The sequence below is a fragment of the Orcinus orca genome, chromosome 16, assembly GCF_937001465.1.
Source record: "Orcinus orca chromosome 16, mOrcOrc1.1, whole genome shotgun sequence".
Taxonomy (NCBI): domain Eukaryota; kingdom Metazoa; phylum Chordata; class Mammalia; order Artiodactyla; family Delphinidae; genus Orcinus; species Orcinus orca.
In genome coordinates this window covers 44,152,225-44,172,077 of record NC_064574.1, presented here as the reverse complement: position 1 = coordinate 44,172,077, position 19,853 = coordinate 44,152,225, and positions in this window count along the sequence as shown.

The following is a 19,853-nucleotide window of genomic DNA, read 5'->3' as shown; positions in this document are numbered from 1 at the left end:
AGACTAGGTAATTCCCAGAATAAGCAATTCATATGGCTAGTCAATGTATAGAAAAGGAGGAAATTGTAATGAAACTAATGATGATAATCTATCAGATTGACAAGACTTTCAAATATTGATAGCAGTTATTGATTGAACATTATGTAAAGATTTTTCTTTTTTCTATCATGGTGTGTAAATATTTGAAATATATGAAAATGAAATAAAATAAAGTAAAACATTTTTGTATCCAGCTTACGCTAGGGTTGAGTCAACCCAAACACACGTGTGCACACACATGCATGTCCATGCACACACACACACACCCACACATGCACTGGCACACATGCACAGGCACACACACAAGGGTCAGGGCAACTGAGCTGAGTCTGAAAGAGCTAAAATCCCAGAGGTGATAAGTAGTCAGATGCCGGTGGCTTAATTCTGCCATTTCTGTAAAGCTGTGTAAACCGCCCCCTAGACAGACCCCGGACCACATCGGAGGGGAGACCTGCTTTGATTCTTGCTGCCCCTCCTGCCCTTGCCTTGTGGCTGGTGGGTTCTCCCAGCCGCTGGTGGTAACATTTTGCTTTTTCCCTTTTCCCTTCCTGAGGGAGCTTTGAAGGGACTTCATAGGTGGGAGAAAATACAACTTGAAGTTTATTAATTAGAGACATTTCTTGTGAGATTCTCTGCCCAGGGCACCGTGTCTGAGTCTAATAAAAGGACTCAAAGTAGAATATGAGAGCCCGGGCTCTACCCTCCCCGCACCCAAAAGAGGGAGAAATCGGGCTCCTCTTGGCAGTGTGAATTTGGTGTGGCATTTGGGAGAGTGACGGGGCCCTAGCTGCTCCTGAAGGAGAAGAAAGATGTCACGGCAGCTTGGCTTATACTAAGAAGGAGGGAATTGGAAATAAGGCAGACATTCACGGATGCCGTTATGGCTGAATAAATGATGCTTCACTGTTAGATACTATGTTGTGTGCGTGCACCTCGGCCTCCTTCCATGGGCCGTCTGTCCGCTGTGTGGGGACTGAGGGAGGCGGCCTCCTCCACAGCCTTTAAACACACTCAGGGCAGATGGCAGGTGCTTTGGCAGGTGCCGGCCTGGGGATCCCTCACCTGCCTGCAGGTTCTCCTTCCTCCTCAGGCAAAGCAATGTGTCAGCAGGTGTGCGGGAAGGGCAGACAGCAGAGTCCCTCTTACAATAAATCATGAAGGTGTCTGCAGCATTCTGTCACTTCCAAGGGTGGGGAACAGGAATTCTCCGAAATGAGTATAGACATGGTGTGAAGCTTCAAGCTTTGGGTTTGAACCGTGGCTCTGTCGTTCGCTAAGCTGGCAGCACTGGACGATGTATTTTATTCTTAACTGGCTGTCTATTTTACAAAAGTGCTGTGAGGACTAAAGTAGGTAAATATATGTGAAAAATCGATGGTGCAGAATACTAGACAAAGGCCTCTTGCCTTTTCTATCCTGGAGTCTATCTCCGGAGTCAGCCAGGGGCCACACCCCACCTGCCACCTGTTTCTGTAGATATTTCATCGGAACACAGCAGATCCCCTTGTTAGGTGTTGTCTGTGGCTATTTTTGAACTACAAGGGCAGAGATGAGAGCTCACATCAGAGAATGTCTGGCCCACCACTTCTTTTTCTAATTAATTTTTATTGGAGTATAGTTGATTTACAATGCTGTGCTAGTTTCTGCAGGACAGCAAAGTGACTCAGTTACACATATACATACATCCACTCCTTTTTAGATTCTATTCCCATATATGTCATTACAGAGTATTGAGTAGAGTTCCCTGTGCTATACAGTAGGTTCTTATTATCTGTTTTATACATAGTGGTGTGTATATGTCAATCCCAATCTCCCAGTTTATCCCCACCTTTCCCCCTTGGTAACCATAAGTTTGTTTTCTACATCTGTGACTCCATTTCTGTAGTGTAAATAGGCTCATTTGTACCATATTTTTAGACTCCACATATAAGCGATATCATATGATATTTGTCTTTCTCTGTTGACTTACTTCACTCAATATGACAATATCCAGGTCCATCCATGTCACTGCAAATGGCATTATTTCATTCTTTTTTGTGGTTGAGTAATATTCCATTGTGTATATATATATATATATATATATATATATATATATATATATATATATATATCAATCACATCTTCTTTATCCATTCTTCCATTGATGGGCTGCCCCACCACTTCTTAAAATCTGTCCCTGTGTCTGGAAAGATGTAAGAGAAATTAGTGATGCTGTTTGCTTCCAGGGAGGAGAATTGGCTGGTTGGGGAACATGGAGGGAGGTTTTTACCTGAATATCCCTTTGCATTTTTTGATTGTGAGTCATATATTACCTACTCATAAAAGAAAATAAATTTAAAGTTTCAAAAAAATGTTTGGCCCACAAACGCAAGCCAAAAATATGCACTTCTGGCTCTAAGCAAAAGTCCCTGGACTATCAGATGTTTTTGCCGTCTCCCTGTCTTTCTTAACATGAGTATCACAAAATGATGGCATGTGTATGAAAATATTGTTACTAATGAGAAGTGTCCCCTTATGAATAAGGGCCTTCTTCATAATTTTATTGGTAATTATACTTTTCACTTTGTCTAAGTCATTTTCTTAGAGGTTGTCTATACAATAACGAGCTGAATTTCCTTATGTGTTAAATTTCCTGCATCCTTTATTCAAAGAAGACTGTAAACTCTTTCAATATAGTCTCAAAAAGGCAGCTCTAGTTAAAGCACATCTTGTCAAGTAGCATGTGCTTGGCTGCAAGGAACAGAGCACAGAACTCAAAGTGATTTAAGGATATGGAGCTGATTCACTTCACAACCTAGGACGCCCAGGGGTCAGGGCTGTCCGCGTGTCCAGGGGTTCTGTGGTCTCACTGTTATCAAACCCAAGTTCATGAGGCTGACACACAGTGAGGCCAAACAAACCAAAATGTCAGAGTCTGCAGCAGAGAAAGGGTTATTGTAGGGCCATACAAGGAGAACGGGCAGCTCGTGCTCAAGAAGTACAAACTCCCCGATGGTTCTGGGGCAAAAGTTTTTCTAGGCCAAATTTGGTGGGAGGGCTGCAGGGTGTGTGACCGTCCTCTGATCGGCTCCTGTAGATGAACTCAGAGAGATGTATCAAACTGTTATGTATGTACCTGGAGGAGGAAACAGGACCAGGCCCCATACTGCACTACTCTTTCTTTCTGTATTCTCTCACTCCCTTAACTAGTCACTGTTTGAATCTGCCCTTTGGAACTCAGGAAAGGTCAAGGAGGCTGAAACCTGTCTCTTGCAAACAAGAAACTGGGGACCTGGAGGGGCTTTGGGGCCTGGGAGGGCCCCAGGGTTCTGCTCAGTTTCATCATCAGTGGTCCCAGTTCTTTTCATCCTTCTGCTCTGCCATCCTCGGGGCTTTGGATTGTCACCCAAATACCTTTGTGCCTCACGGTCAGCTCTGGACACCCACATCCAAAGCAGGAAATAGGGCTGGGGTGGGATGAGGGAAGTGGCAGCAAGAAGTCTCCTTCCCCAGAAATTCTGCAGCAGCCCTTCACCTTACCTCTCATTGGTCAGAACCAGGTCACCTGATCCCTTCTGGCTGCCAAGGATGCTGGAAATGGGTGTCAGGGTTGAGACAGGTACTTGTCTATTTAGACAAGGATTTACCTATTTAGAGAGGTATTTGAATTTGGATGACCATCTGGGTTTAGGGAGGTACAGATGCCCCTCTGAGCAAATGAGAAGAGGTTGGTCTATGTCTGCTGGGAGGCTGGCCTGTGACTTGACATCGCTGTGCAGGTAGACATACATCCTGGGCTACGAGCTCGCTAACCCTCCTCTGGGTGGGTCCTTGCCCTCCACTCCCCTGTGTCATCCACGTGCAATTATTGGTAAGGAGCACATTCAATGGTGGTTTTCCAGAAGTGCAGACAATGTGATGGTCCGTCCGGGTGCTCAGGGATGGGAGCTCTTGGTTGTGCTTTGTGCCCCAGCTCTGGCTTTTCCTCTCTGTCCCCTGGGATGACGGGACTCCTCTCCCAACGATGGGGCCTCAGCTGGAAGCCGCAGTGCTCTGTCCCCTCCTCACCAAGCCCAGCATCTCCTCGTAATTGCAGTGGACAGATGTTTCCCCTTCCCTCTGAGCATCCGTCTCTTCTGTAAGTGAGGCTTTATTACTTTTGGCCAAAGTCCTGCTGCAAGATTTCTCAAGTAGCAACAGTCTTGTGCAGTCTTCAGAGCTGGAGCAAATTTCAGAGCCAGGAAGTCCTGTATTGCAGAGGTGACATCGGCTCATGAAAGGAAACCTTGAGGCCCGGGGCCCCACTTCCCCTCAGCATGCAGTTCCTCATATCACGCTCACCTGCCCAACATGTGCAAGACGGAGTTTTGCTTCTGCAGCTCTTGTGATACAGTTGCCCCTGGAAAAGCAGAGGCTTCTGCTCTCAGGCAGATGTAGTTTCTTTTGGATCATGGAATACAGCAAGACTCTAGTTTTTACCTTAATTTCATTCCAAATGTGGTCAGGCTCAGAATTTTTTTCTCCAGGAATTGGCTTCCCAAACAGTGTTTCTTCCTGTATGTGGGCAACACTTCCTGATAAGTTCTGTCCTGCCTGCTTCCTGTCCAAACTGGGATGGCTAAAGAGCATCTGTGTTACTGTATTCTGCTGGTATCACTTCACCAACAAATCATTAAATACTGATTATTCAAAATAAAGGAGAGTTTTGAAGATCAAAAATAAACAGAAAAATGGCTAATTGAATAATCTAGGACAGTGATTTTTCAAGGTGTGGCTTTACATCCCATCTCAGAAGATTGGAAGCCTTGACTGACAAAACAGGGGAGCTGTGCATCCACATGGAAGGTCTAAGCCTCCCCTTAAGCTTGTTCCAAATCCGTGGCCTCAACTCCAAAGAGAAGAAATTTGGAATCAGCACCTCATGGTGTGCGAAACCAAACAAACTGTAGTAATTTCAGGCAAATTATTCTTTAATAATAAGAATTATTATTCTTACTATACATCATGAAAAAATGCTTTGGTTCAAATGTTGAATAAAAATGTAGTGGGGGGCTTCCCTGGTGGCGCAGTGGTTGAGAGTCCACCTGCTGATGCAGGGGACACGGGTTTGTGCCCCGGTCCGGGAAGATCCCACATGCTGCTGAGCGGCTGGGCCCGTGAGCCATGGCCGCTGAGCCTGTGCGTCTGGAGACTGTGCTCCGCAACGGGAGAGGCCACAACAGTGAGAAGCCTGTGTACAGCAAAAAAAAAAAAAGTGGTGGGATAAAATACAGATGCACACAATGCCCTTAGAAAACACTCGGCAAGGAGGTACAAGAGTGGAATGGATCAACATTTAATAACAGCAGTTTCGGCATCTGGAGGCTCCATGGTAGACGTCGCTCGATCTTATAACATGACTTGTTCAACCATCGTTACAATTCTAAAGAACAAGGACAAGATCATGGAACATGTGAAGTCTGCTGTGCGGATGATGTCGGCAATAATATCGAAGAAGCGTGGAAAAGTGATGGAGGAGATGAAGACACTCCTCAGTGTGTGGTTGCAGGATCAGCATCAGTGACGAGTCCCGCTCAGCTTAATGGTGATTCAAGAGAAAGCTAAAAGCCCTTAAGATGACCTGAAGGAGAAACATGGTGAAGAATCAGAGGGCACATCTTTTAATGCCAACCATGGCTGGTTTCATCGGTTCAAGGCTAGAGCCAACCTTCACAACGTAAAACTAAGTGGCGAGGTAGCGAGTGCAGACCAGTAGCTGCCTGGGAATTTCCTGAAATGTTTCGAGAAATTATTGATGAAGGCATGTATTTACCCGAGCAGGTTTTTAACGTGGATGAGACAGGACTGTACTGGAAGAGGATGCCAGACCGAAGTTACATCAGTAAGGAGGAAAAGCTGATGCCAGGCTATAAAGCAGCAAAGGACAGGCTAACTCTGTTGTTTGGTGGCAATGCTTCTGGTGATAGGAAGCTGAAGCCTGTCTTAGTTTATCATTCAGAGAACCCAAGAGCCCTTAAAAACATAGCCAAGGGCTCTCTTCCTGTTGTGTGGAAGAGTAACCCCAAAGCCTGAGTTACACGGGCCATTTTCCAGGACTGGTTTTTCCACCACTTTATTCCAGAGAGAGAGAAATATTTCTTGGAGAAGGACACCCCATTCAACATTCTTTTGCTGCTCAACAATGATCCAGGCCACCTCCCATTCATGGATGACTTTCATCCCAACGTCAAAGTAGTGCATCTGCCACTGAATATTACATCGCTCATCCAACCTATGGACCAGGGAGTTACAGCGATTTTCAAGAAATATTATTTACATCACACTTTTTGCCAGGCAGTAAAGGTGAGTAACGAATCAGGAACAACGAGACAATTTTGGAAGGACTATAACATCTACAAGGCCATAAAAACATTGACTTTGCTTGGTGTGAGGGCATGGCCGTCACCATGAATGGGGTTTGGAAGAAACTTTGCCTGCAGTTTGTTCATGATTTTCATGAATTTGAGAAGGTGGATGAGGAGTCCAAAGAAGTCTTCAGCGACGTAGTGACCCTCAGCGAGAAGCTGGAGCTAGATCTGCAAGAGGACGACTTCATTGAACTCCTTGCTATGCAACATGACGAGCTTACTAATGAAGACCTGATGGAATTGGAGGCCCAGAGAAAGGACAAAGAGAGACAAGAGGAAGAAGTAACTGAAGAACCAAAGAGATTCATGACTCAGGAAATGGCAATGGGATTTTCTTTATCTGAGGAGGCACTGTTAGTTTTTGAGGCACAGGACCCAAACATAGAATGGTACACGAAGTTTCAACAGCCATTCAGAATTCAATCCAGTACTACCATGTCATCTATGATGAGGTAAAAAGAGCTACTACCCAGACATCACTGGATCTTTTTTTCAAGATGGTAGGTAGAATTGAATCCAGCAAGGAAGCAGAACCTGTGCCATTAACGTCAGGCGTGGGTGAAATTGCAGCTTGCCCTCATCTCCTATTGCTGACGATCCTTCAGCTCTACCATCTCCCACTTCCTCTCCCTCCTCCAGTCAGTAACTATTCTAGCCTGTTCACTCGATGCCAGCCCCTATATGCCAGCTGTTGTACTGTACTACTGTACTTTTCAAGGTACTGTACTGTAAGATTTAAAATGTTTTCTTTATTTCTTGCTTGTTTTTATGTATTTTTTGTGTGAAAAGTATTATAAACCTATTACAGTACAGTACTATACAGCCAATTGTGTTAGTTGGGTACCTAGGCTAACTTTGTTGGACTTACGAACAAATTGGACTTACGAATGCAATCTCAGAATGGAACTCGTTCATATGTAGGGGACTTAACTGTATTGGAATTTGAAGTGAATTTTATTTTCTTATAATTTTCCATGTTTCTAGAGAAATTTTGAATGGATAGGCACAGTTTTTACATTAGAAATAGAAAATGTTTGTTATAAGAACACAGCCCGCTCCTCCCTTCCTCCTCCCCCTCCCCCTCCCCCTCCCCTGCAGGCTATGACTCTGCATAGAACCTCCTGACCTTGGCAGCCACCCTGTAAGGAGGAGACGGAGGACCCTTTAGCAGCCCTAGAAGCAGGTGCTGTCACGTTGGCAGAGATACAGGAAATGCAGGGATCTCACCTGATTTCACCAAGGAGTAGTTTTAAAAAACATTTTATATAATTGCCACAAGATGTGTGTGTGCGTGTGTGTGTGTGTGTGTGTACACATGCACTCAACCACAGCAAGAAAATCTAGGTTGTGAGAATAAGATACTAAATATATTTCTTTCTTTGGGGGCCAGTTATTTCCTCAGGGGTCTACCAGAAAGGTTACCTACATTTTCTTTTTCATCACCTGTCAAAGTATATGGCATCCAAGTTCCCTTTAACTACTGGAGGCTGAATAAATGTCCAACATGTGGGGTTTTCAGATAAGAAATCCATGCCCTTGGCCCATGTCACTCTCGCGCCCATCCTGGGTCTCAACAACCATGACGAGGGGGCTTCCACTGACCCTGCATGTGTGCACAGACCAGCACGTCCACGGGGCCACATAGCCTCACTTCCTCCGTGTTGGACGCCTGTGTCCTCCCAGCTTGTGGTCTTCACCTCAGGGAAGGTGAGTCCCTTATCCTCCCAGGAAATGCAAACCATTCTGGCCTCATTACTTTTCTCAGAGGCTGGTTTTCATTCCGGAGCCTATCACCTCTCGGGTCTTTATTTCCCTACAGTGTGTTCAGGCCCAAGAACTTACGTATTGAAATATGCATGTGATCATCATAATTTAACACCTGTTACCTCTCCTTCATACTATGATTAGGGCATTAAATTGATTTGAAATTTGAATTATTTGAAACAATGTATGCATGTGAGTTATACCATCTATAAGCTTCATTTTGGAAGGGAAGAGGGGGGTTAGTTATTTCTCCTAAAAGGGAGCTGAGGACCAGGGCTATTACCAGCTCTCTCTAACTGGCCAGATCAGTTCCCTTCACTGGGCAAAAATATGAGTCCTCAACTCAGCCACGTTCTCTGGGTCAGCTTTGACCCACAAAACACTGAGATGTTATCCACCTGCCCTTTGAGGGTATTTGTCAAAATGGTCCAGAAATCAGAAGACTGGGTCTTCCAACCAGCAGTGTGAATCAGGGTCATTGGACAGGCTGCAAGCCCAGCAAGGAAGCCTTACCTGCGGAGAGGAGAAAGTCTGACTACCCCCTTCGCTTGTTTACTATTGTGCCAGGCGGGGAGCAGAGATCCCATCTGGACTCTTCACAGGCTTGCTGTCACCGAGGTTTTCCTTCTCTCAGTCACCAACTGTGTCCGCTGACTGGCCGATCTTCCCCGGTAAAAGTACTGGAAATCATAGCCACATCCCAGGATGAAGAAATGGAGGCACAGAGAGGTTAAGCGACTTGTCCAGAGTCACACAGCTTGGATTTGAACCAAAGTCCCCTACTGCCTGTGGCTGAGGGTGCTTTCACAGGTTCCCTTTCCAGAATTCTGGCTTTCTCCCTGTGTTCGGGTAAAGTAAATCCTCTGCCTGGAAGGGAAGCAGCAGACAGGGCCCTCTCTCTGCCTTGCCCAGGGCACTTCCAGACCAGAGGAGCTGGGGCAGCCCCTCCCTCAGGAGCAGTTCTCCCCTCACTCGGGGCACTTCTGACCTTGCTGGAGACACGCAGACGTGTCGTGTGGACCCGCTGTCCTGCTCTCTGTCAGCTCCTACTTGGGCTGAACACCCCTTCCCCAGAGCGCACACGTACACATCCTGCCCGTCTTGACAACCCTCGCCGACCCAGTCACACCCCTTCCCCAGAGCGCACACGTACTCATCCTGCCCGTCTTGACAACCCTCACCTGTCTGGTCTCACTTCTCAGTGTCCCTTTCAAACTGTGGCAGCCAGGGCCATCCTGCTAAATGTATTCTTCTCAATTTGGGGCCAACTTCTGGCTTTTCAAGGCCATTTTGAATCCTGAAAGTTTGTACAGAAAAGCAGCCGTGCATTTCTGTCCTTCCACACCCAGAATGTGTTTGTGTCTAAATATACATTTGCGTCGGGCCAGGTGTCAGTGGAGACAGTGGACTCAGCAGAGTGAGGAACGAACCTGCGGCACAAGGACTAAGACCCTCCCGCCACCCCGGCCGTCCCCCCCGCTGCTTGCACACTCGCGCTCACACTCACACATATCCACACCACTCACGGCGCCGTCCCCCCACCCACTGCCCCTCCTCGACGCCCCTGCTCCTCAACGCTCTCGGCCACCTCTGCTCTGCCTGCCGTTCCAGATCCTCTGCCAGCCCCACTCAGATTTATCTTGAAAAATGTCCAACACGTAACCCACTTTCCAAGGGCAGGTCTAGGAGGGAATAATTGCTGGTATATAGGGCGAGCCCCAGCGGCTCTCAGGAGATGCCCTGGTTTCCATAGAGCCCGTGCTCTGTTCACCCCCTGCCCCACCCCCACCCGGAACCCACAGTTAAGAACGTAGACAGAGACCCACCGCGGGAAGGGGCACCTACCTGGCTGGCATCGGTGCTCAGAGAGCAAAGTCAGCAGACAGTGCTCATTGGTGATGGGCCCTGAGTGCAGAGATTCTTGGCAAGTCTTGAAAAGTGAAGAATTGTTGGAATTGGGCAGAGTGTATGACGAAGTAGCCTTGCATTGGTGGGTGCAGCAAAGGGAGGGTCTCGAAGGAGTCCCAAAAGCAGAGTCTCTGCTGTGGCTCATCTTCCAGGACCAGGGCCCCAGGAGCAGGCAACCTGGCTGTCGTTTTGTCTGCTGGTTTGTGTACTTGGTCCCAGCACCATGTAACACGGGCACAGGAAATCCTGTTGGTTTCAGTGCTCAGTATTCATCAGAAGGAAGGCAAGCTTGAATCCATGCAGAAGGAAGTGTGTCTGCTTAGGAAGGGGTCGATGACGATCCGTATGCTCACGATGAAAGAAGGGATCAGGCGGAAGAAGCGTCCTTGCCCCTCTGGGTTAGCCACTAATATTTATTTTAATGTTAAACCATTGCATGATTTATAATATAACTCAATCTATTAAGCACAGTTTAATGAATTAATCAGATATTTTTGCAACAAGTGAGACATATTAAGAATATGGGGCTTCCCTGGTGGCGCAGTGGTTGAGAGTCCGCCTGCCGATGCAGGGGACACGGGTTCGTGCCCCGGTCCGGGAGGATCCTACATGCCGCGGAGCGGCTGGGCCCGTGAGCCATGGCCGCTGAGCCTGCGCGTCCGGAGCCTGTGCTCCGCAGCAGGAGAGGCCACACCTGTGAGAGGCCCGCGTACCGCAAAAAAAAAAATAAAGAATATGAATGTATTGGTGAATCAAATGACTTGTTCTAAATAATGCAACATGTTGGTGGTGCATCTAATTAGAAATTAAAATCAGGAAACTGATTAGAGACAATCATAAAAGTATGTTGATTTTGTTAAATATGCAGAAGGTGGTGGGCTAGGAGAATCCACACTGACTGTTTAGAATAGTGCTTCGCCAAGGGAGCAGAAGAAGCAGAGGTGAACCTGAGGCGGTGGTGGGCATCACCTCTGGGCATCACATGTGGGCATCACCTGTAGGCATCGCCTGTGCTGCCACCAGAAAGCTCAGCTGTGATGCCACAGCGCCGAGGCTGACTGGGAAGATTTTTAGTAAATGCTTTCTCCAAATGCAGCCACAACGACAGCTAACTAACCTTCTCACTGAGTCTGGGCCCCAAGTCAAGTCTTGATTCAGTCCCTTACTCTGCATATTTGTGATGTAATAAAATAGAATCTTCTTTCTGGGAAAAACTTTTATATCATGAAAATATTTACATTGATCCAAAGCTACCTGGGAATAAACTAAAACATAATGTCTGCAGGCTTGGTTTTCAATTATTTTGGACCAAACGTTTAATAAAATAACTCTTGTGGGGAGACCATCGTCTGGCCGCAGGGGTCTGAAAGCGGTGGCTGGCCCTGGGGCCACCCCACCGGTGGGAGGAGCATCAGACAGCATCCCTGTCTCGGCCCCCAGTGCTCTTGCTTGGCTGGTCCTTCACAGCTCGCCTTTCTTTGCTTTGCACATTCTTGGATCTGTCTCCCCGCCCCCAGCCTCCTAGATTATGAGCCCTCGCCAGGCAAAGGCTGTGTTGGAACCATCTCTGTATCCTGTGCGGCATCTAAGGAGACGCCCTGAACCACTGTGTGCATGAGGGAACCGCGTCCACCCTCTGCCCGTTGACCTGGAGGAGGGACAGTTCTGTGGATTCAGACCCACCTCCTCCAGTCACGGTTCCGTGGCCGCTCAGGAGCTCCTGCTGGTCAAGGCTGAGGACTCAGCTAGCCCTTCAGGAGGATGGCCTGGCGGGGGATGAAGAAAGAGACAGGAAAATGTAGTAGAAAAGAGCAGTTGTCCCGGCCAATTGAAATTCAACAGATCCCCTGGGGATTCATTTTCTAAATGGCTTCTAATTTCCCTAAGTGTCTTGTCCTTTTCTCTCTTATATTCAGGCACCCGGTGAGCAGGCACTGGTCGTAAGTTTCTGACATTCCCTCCCTGACTCCAGGAATGACAGTCTTCTCATTCGTGCAGAGCAGAGTCCTCCCGCCCCCACCCTTCGCAGGCCAGTGCCTGGTGCCTGCGCTCAGCCCACAGCCCCTGAGTTGGGGGCCTGGAAGGGGCCCTGCATCTCCCGCTCCCGGTGACCCTTTGCAAAACGTCAGACGGTGTCCCCTGATGGGTGGGTCTCTCCACCTGCTCCTAGCCCCAGGCAGCGGGAGGGCGCTCCTCCCAGACACGGGTGCCCTCAGGGCTATGACCTAGGCAGGACAGGTATGAAGGACAGAGGGTTAAAGTGTGTTGGATGCCACTGGGAGGTCCCATGCCAAACATGTTACATGATATGGCATTTAATCCTCCCAACACAGTGAAGAGACCCTGTCACCAACCCCATTTTACAGATTAGACCTGAGGCCTGGAGAGATTAAGCGCTTGCCCAGGGTTTGTCTTTCTTCCTCTTTCACAGACACACGTGTGCACACAGACATGCAGACACACACACACAGGCACACACACACACACATGCACATGCACACACAGGCACATATATACACGCACATGCACACACAGGCGCATACACACACATGCACACACAGGCACACACAGGTACACACAGGCACGTGCACATACACCCCTCACAGCAGCCTCCTTTCATGATCTTGGTTGCAGAGTCTCGGAAAGTTAAAACTGGTAGAAACTCTAGTTCAAGTGAGAAATCAAGCCCAGGAGCTGGGGGACAGCGCACTGGAGGTCACTCAGGGAAGGTTTGCCAGAGAAACTATCGGGAACATGAGCAAATCCTGAAACCCAGCGTCTCGGGCAGGGTCTCCCTGAATCGGCCCCGAGATGGGGACCCACAGGCAAGTGGCTGATTACAGAACAAGTCCTAGGTGGGGGTCAGGAAGGAAGCCGGACAAGGGACGGGAAGGGAGGCAGGATCTCAGGGGGTCCTACAGAGGGGAGCCTCAGCCGGACCCCCAAGGCTCTGGAGGGCGGGCGACACCTCTGACTTTGTCCGGCATGGAAGCAAGGGAGCTGGACTTTCAGGCTTTGTTCTGTCCTCACAGCCCTCCAGGCAGGACACCACCCTCGGCACGTCCAGCTCTCTGAGTTTGCAGGGCAAGCAGCCCCTGTGGCCTGAGTCCGCTGAAGAAAGTACAGTTGCTGGCTTTAGAAACTTGTCACGGCTGTCTCAGTGGAGGGCCCTCAGCGCATCACTTAGCCCCCCTCCCCTCCGTGGGAACAGTGGCAGTGGCGCCAGGCCCTGCCGTGTGCGGTCAGCGGCACAGACACTATCAGAGCCAAGAGCAAGCAACGGAGGATCCACCAGGATGACTTTAAATGAGAAGCACAGGGCTTCCCTGGTGGCGCAGTGGTTGAGAGTCCGCCTGCCGATGCAGGGGACGCGGGTTCATGCCCCGGTCCGGGAAGGTCCCACATGCCGCGGAGCGGCTGGGCCCGTGAACCATGGCCACTGAGCCTGCGCGTCCGGAGCCTGTGCTCCGCAACGGGAGAGGGCACAACAGTGAGAGGCCCGCGTACCGAAAAGTAAAAAATAAAAAATAAAAAAATAAATGAGAAGCACAGACCTGTGCCCAGGGAAGGTGGCACTCGCTGCTGCTCAGAGGAATTTCAACACTCGTTCGCTTGAGCAGAATTCATGTTGAGTCAACACAGTGGCATTAGGGGACACCTGAAGCCTCCTGGGTGTCAGCTCCACTGTTTCTATTTCTTGCAGTCATTCACGCGGCACCTTGCATCACATCAGGGCTGTGTGGGACTCGGGCCCATCCGTCTTCCAATGCCCTGGGGTGTGAGGCCCAACCTGGGGACAAGCAGCCCCACTTTACAGATACAAAAACCGAGAGAGGATGGAGTCGCTGCTTCCTGAATCTGGAGCACGAGCAGGTTTTGTGCCTGCCCTTGCCTCCCATCTCACATTTCCGCTCTATGAGCAAAGCCTTCAAGGCCCTTCATTCCTCTCCCTGCTCTGATCTTTTCCCCTCAGACGGAGTCCTCCAAGGTCAGCGAGCCCAGGTGCAGGCCATGGTCTGGAGAAAACCCAGACTCGGGAGACCCGGATGCAAGCATCAGTTCTGCCACTTGGCAAATGTGACCTTGGGATCCTCAAGGCCATGGGGAGCTCCAAGGGCTGCCCATCCCCACTTCTAGGAATAAGGCCATGCTCCCAGCTGAGAGGGCTTTGCGGGCAGGCCAGTCGGGGTCTGGCCCCAGACCTGCAGGTGGGAAAGGCTGAGGTCTGAAACCGGAACGTGGCTCAAGGTCAAAGACCAAGGCAAAGGGAGGTAAGTAGTGGATGAGTTGCCAGGAAGGTGAAAAGCCAAATGAATCGGGGCAAAACCGGGCCTGGGGGTGTGGTTCAGAGCCAGGCCCCCTCATCTTCGCTCACACACGACAGCCCAGGAACCGCGTCTCTGCACGCGGGCTGTGATGCCTGTGAAGGAGCCGGCCTGAGTGCGCAGCCCCGGAGTCCAGAGACCTGCCCAGTACCCAGTGCAGCCCAGCGCCTTCTCCCGCCGTGGACAGTAGACCCGCTCCTGCATGTGCGCAGTGCTGAGGCTCACCTGCGCCCCACAACAATGCAGAGCCCGGGGAGGCGAGAGAAGGAGCCGTAGACCGGCCGGCACCGCTCCCACCACCAGGCTGAAGGGAGGATGGGCCCCCAAGGTGCTGTCCCGGGAGTGGGGATGTTGGAGACGGGCCTGCCTGTGGGCAGACGCAGTGCAGCCCGCGTGGGCCGGGCCAGGGGCAGGTGGAGACGCACGCCTGATCCAGAGCACAGGAAAAGCCACGGGAACTTGAGATGCTGCCCTGAACCAGTGGGTCATGGCACCTGGTCCAGAGAGGACTCTTTCCTTGTGCTGTCAGCCCCAAAGTGGGTTATTGCTGTGGCCACACTTGGCGCCTGCTGTAGGAGGAGATCATCCTGTCCCCTGGTGTCCTGACATCCAGCAAACCATACCTAAGGCACCCCAGGCAGGACCAGCCGCTGATGTGCATGACGGTCGCCCAGGGAGCACAGCCGGGCACAGAGGGCAGGTTCCGGCACTTGCCCGAGGGAATTCCTTTATTCAAAGGCATCCTTTTCTTGAAATGTGAGTGATAAACTGGGAATCATAAAAATGAAGTTGCTTAATTTCGTGGGGTTTTCCCTCCAGTTCCACATCCTGCAAAATTACAGAAGTGGTTATTTTTGCCATAGAATTCTCTCTTTTTTTGCAGAAAAAAAGTGCATGCCGCAAAAAGTATATTTTCTTGAGCCAAAAATGAGTTTGTAGGCTTTTGGGGAAATGCCAGAAATGATGCTAATAGTTAATGGTGGTGTTTGAACACTTAGTGTTGCACCAGCAATGTTTTCATGGACCCCAACCTCTCAGTTTCTCATTATGTTAGAGCCACATCGGTACACACAGTTCTTCTGTTCAGCAAGAAAAACACTGTCTTCTTTCGTTTGAGTGAAGGAGGTGCACTGTCCACTTTGGTGCATGGATCAAAGTGGATTTATGAATCCATTTTTTGAGGCTAGTGTTTCTGAACACATGGTTCACATTCTGGCTTCACAGTCCATCCCGAAAGCAAGGTTTTGTAAAGCTAAGCTTTTCCTAATTATTTTTCTCTCCAACAGTCCTGGAAATAAACATATTTTCCTGCTTCCAGATAAAATACAATTTCTTAAAGACACTGATTATTCTGACACTGTCCTCTGTCCTGATAATAGATATGGGTCATGGAAATTAGTCACCTGCCGAGGCAGGTCAGGGGGAGAACAGAGGACCAGCCCTGCTGGCAACAGAGGGGCCGGTGCTGGAGGCTCTGGTGTGACAGTCTGTGTGGTCACCTGACATCACGTATCCAGGAGAACGTGAGGCCAAATCTGTGTTCAGGTCCAGGAAGAAGAAATAAATTGTCAAAATCAGGAGAGGGAATGGGTGAGGGTGGGAGACCCCCAGCGGAAAGGGTTCACGATAGCATGGAGAACAGGGGAACCCTTGCACTTGATCTCTTTCCTGGTTGGTCCCTGACTTCCTGGTGTGTGGGGGCTGTTTCCTGGGAAAGGTGTAGGATCGATCCCAGCGGGACAGCATCACCACACCTGCCCGCTTCACTGTCGCAAGTGTGTCCCGTGTGTCCTGTATGTGTCCCACGTGTGTCCCGTGGTCCTACACTCGCTGAGCCGTCTCTCCGGACTCTGACTTTAAAGTCTGGGGCAGGGTGGAGCACGAGCCCACGTGTTCACGCTCTGATGAGAGAGATGAAGGCTGTTCAGGATGAGAAGCCAAGAAATAGGCAGGGGTGGGTCCTAAGCAGCAAGGCCCATGGCAGCTGGGGCAGAGGGAACCAGACAGAAGGACCTGGAGGGTCTGACAACAGACTTGGCCTCACTCAGCCTCGGCCCCCTTGAAACAAGAAGCACTTGGATGAACGGTAACATCAATCTCCCCTCTCGTGTGGCATCTGAAGGCCTTTTAGCACCAGCATGCTTTGTGCCATGCCCCTCAACTCCCCTGCAAAAAGTCCCCAGCAGCCCCGCAGTCTTGCCAACTGTCTTTAAAACAATAACCCGCCATCCCTGCTCAGGAAACACACCGCGCGCGTGGAGCACGTCTTTATCTGTACACGGCCAGGCAGCAGATACTATAACCATGCTCATTAGACAGGAGGAAACCAGGCTCCCTGTGTGAGGACAGGCCACGGGAGTGGCAGACACCTACTCCCAGGCTCGCTGAGCCCCTCACCGTGGTAAGCCTTCAGCTCGCCCCTGACGCACACCCTCCGTGAAGGATGGCTGCTCGCCGAGCTGAAGACAAGCCAGATCTGAGCCCCTTCCTCGCTCACTGGCTGCGAGACCACCGGGCCGAACGCTCAACCTCTTCATCTCCTGGGGTCACTCCTGCCTCCCCACCGAGCTCAGGTCCAGATTCAGGGAAGTCATGTGCATTGAGAACAAGTCTTACTCTCAGCAGCAGCTGATTGCAAAAACAGCTCCAAACGCCTCCCACCTCCATGCATCCAGTCTCCAGCGGGACCTCACGGCCCCACCCATCAAAAGCCGGAGGCTGTCTCCCACCTCCTGAACTTGGGCCATGCGACAGCTTTGGTAAAGGAGACCTCAGCAGTGTGACGTGGGCTTGGAAAACCATGTGCACTGGGCCCACAGCGCTGGGCACCACCAGCTCTGTGAGGAGCCCCGGGCCAGCCCTGGGGGAGCAGCAGCCCATCCCCCCAGTCCGCAGCCAACCGCCCCGGACACATGAGGCGGGCTTCTTGGGCAGCTGACCACGGATGCCCAAGGGAGCACAGGTGACACCACCCAGCGGCTCAGCCCTCATCGCCACCCTCGGGGCCGTGAGCCAATAGAGGGCTGCCGTTTTCAGCCACAATGTTTGGGCTGGCTTGTTTGCAGCGGTGGGTAACTGGTCCACTGCACCACAGAGGTGGCTTACAATTTGTTAACTTACTGCTCTCCTTGATTCATTCCAAAGTGGTGTGACAAACGCAGAGCCAGTCTGCAAAGTCTGTAGCCCAGACCTGGGCTTCACTCCCCACTCAAGCCACCTGAGAATCAGAGGGCCGTACCAGGAGAGCACCGAGAACTCCTCCAGCTCTGATGTTCTGGTGTGCTGGTGTATCTTTTCCTGTTCTAAACTCTCACTTCAACATTGCCTCAAAATTTTGTGTAGGTTTTGAATCTCTCTCCTTTTATTTCTGATGCCAATTCACAGTTTTCTTAGAGCCTCACCTATCATGTCTACACTGAACATCTGAGTGGTCATCTTTCTGTCCTTCTAAGTCCACAGGATTCTCCTGTGATAAGACATTGCAGCTTTTCAATTCCTGGATGTCATCAATCAAGACGATTTAATAACAGATCTGGGGAGGAGACAAGAAAAAACTGGATGAATGACATTGCCTTAAAATTGGGTACACCCTCTCCACTGTTAGTATTACAATCAACGCGTAACAAGGCTGAGCATTTCACACGTTTGACCTAAAGCTGGTTTAGAAGGAGCTTCACTGAGCTGCCGCCACCACGCAGGGCACGTGCTCTGCCTGGTGTCTGGAACCTTTCAGTTCACAACGTGTTGAGGAACGCCTCCTGCCTGAAGACCTCCAGTCCGCGCTTCCTCTCATCTGGGCACCTGCCTCTGGGAACTAACAGCTTCTCCCGAAAGCTGTCCAGAAGCCTGACGGCTGGCTGGTGACTGAGCGACAGTTCACAGCACAGGAATTGGCCCCAGAGACCTCTCTTAGCTCCTCTGTAATCTCTCCTAAGAGATAAGCCTTGTCGAGAAGGTTACCCGATACCCAGGAGATTCGGTGACTTCTGCTGTCTCCCTCTGCTCAGTACGTGACCGCCCCTTGTTTGCTTTCCTATTTCAGTGTGGCATCACAGCACGACACTGATGATAACCTTCTAAGCAACAACCAGGGATCCAGACTCAAGAGAAACCACCCTATACGTGCAGCTACCTACCATCCCAGACCATTCAGGTGCCCACGGAGCCGTGGGTGCCTTCCCTGAACTGCCACATCTGCCAGGAGCAGGGGACGCCCCTCTCTTCATCTGAGATTCCTGGCCCTGGAGAGTTTCTTATGCAACGATCGGTAACACCCACTGGGATTGCGGAAACACTAAAAGTTGTGTGTGCACGTTCAGGGTCAGGGTCTAGAAAAGATAACATACTTCTGGAGACCTTGAAGCTATGCGAGTGGCATGGGAGAAATTAATAATAATAATATTAAACGACCTTCCACGTCATGAACTTTTCCCTTGTCCTCCAAACTACCCTCTTTCCTCAAAGACATTTAATTGTACCCCTTCCCCCCATCTAATGCAGTCAATCACTATTTGTTCAGTACCTGGGATGTGCCCAAGAGCTGTATGAGAATAAAACACAGTGACTTAAGGGGTCCACCATATTCATTCCACAGTAGAAGGCCATGGGAATGTTTAAATGCTAGATTGAGCGAGGTGTGTTATGAAAACAAAGCCTTAGAAAATGTCAGGAAATGTACCCTCCCCCACCCCCCCCGCGTGTACCCATGCTCCACACTTCACCTGGAAGAGCTGGGGTACTAAGTTCCAAAGCAGCAGCCTGGAACGTTCCAAAGTACCAAGGACACGACAGAGAGGCAGCCCACAGAACTCCACACAGGAGGCCACGGTGAAGGCATCCCCTTCCTTTCACTCTGCAACCCTCACTTTTGGAGGGAGCAGTGCACGGGTAGCCAGTGACAGTCAGGGGTCACGTGTTACGCTGCTCTCATGAGGGCCCGCCTGGTATGTCATGAAAAGTCCAAGTGAAACTGCAAACCATGCCCTGGAGGCACAGGCAGGGCCAGCTGCGCCCCAGGCTGCTGTTCTCTCACGAAGAAAACAAAACTGGCCCCGAAGCGAACCCAAAGTCTAGATACACAAGTGCTCTGAGAGGTGAGAACCCAGGTCAGGCCGCCCCCGAGCTCTGGTGGCTGCGAAAACCCCAGATGATATTTTTCAAAAAGCTCAGCTTCTTCATCTGATAAACAGGAGTAAGGATTCTCCACCTCAAATGAGTCCAATGACATCTGCTCAGCTCAGTGGTTCAGATGAGAGAATGTGATGTTCTGATGCGGAAAGGATCCAGGGACAGTGGCAAGTTGACTAGGACAAGATGGCATCTTCCTCCCATCTGAGAAGTTCTTCAAGCCGGGAGGAGTGGACCGTGGCCTTTTCTGAGCGTTCCAGACCACAGCCTTGCAGCTGTGGCATCTGGAGCCAGAAGCCTGGCT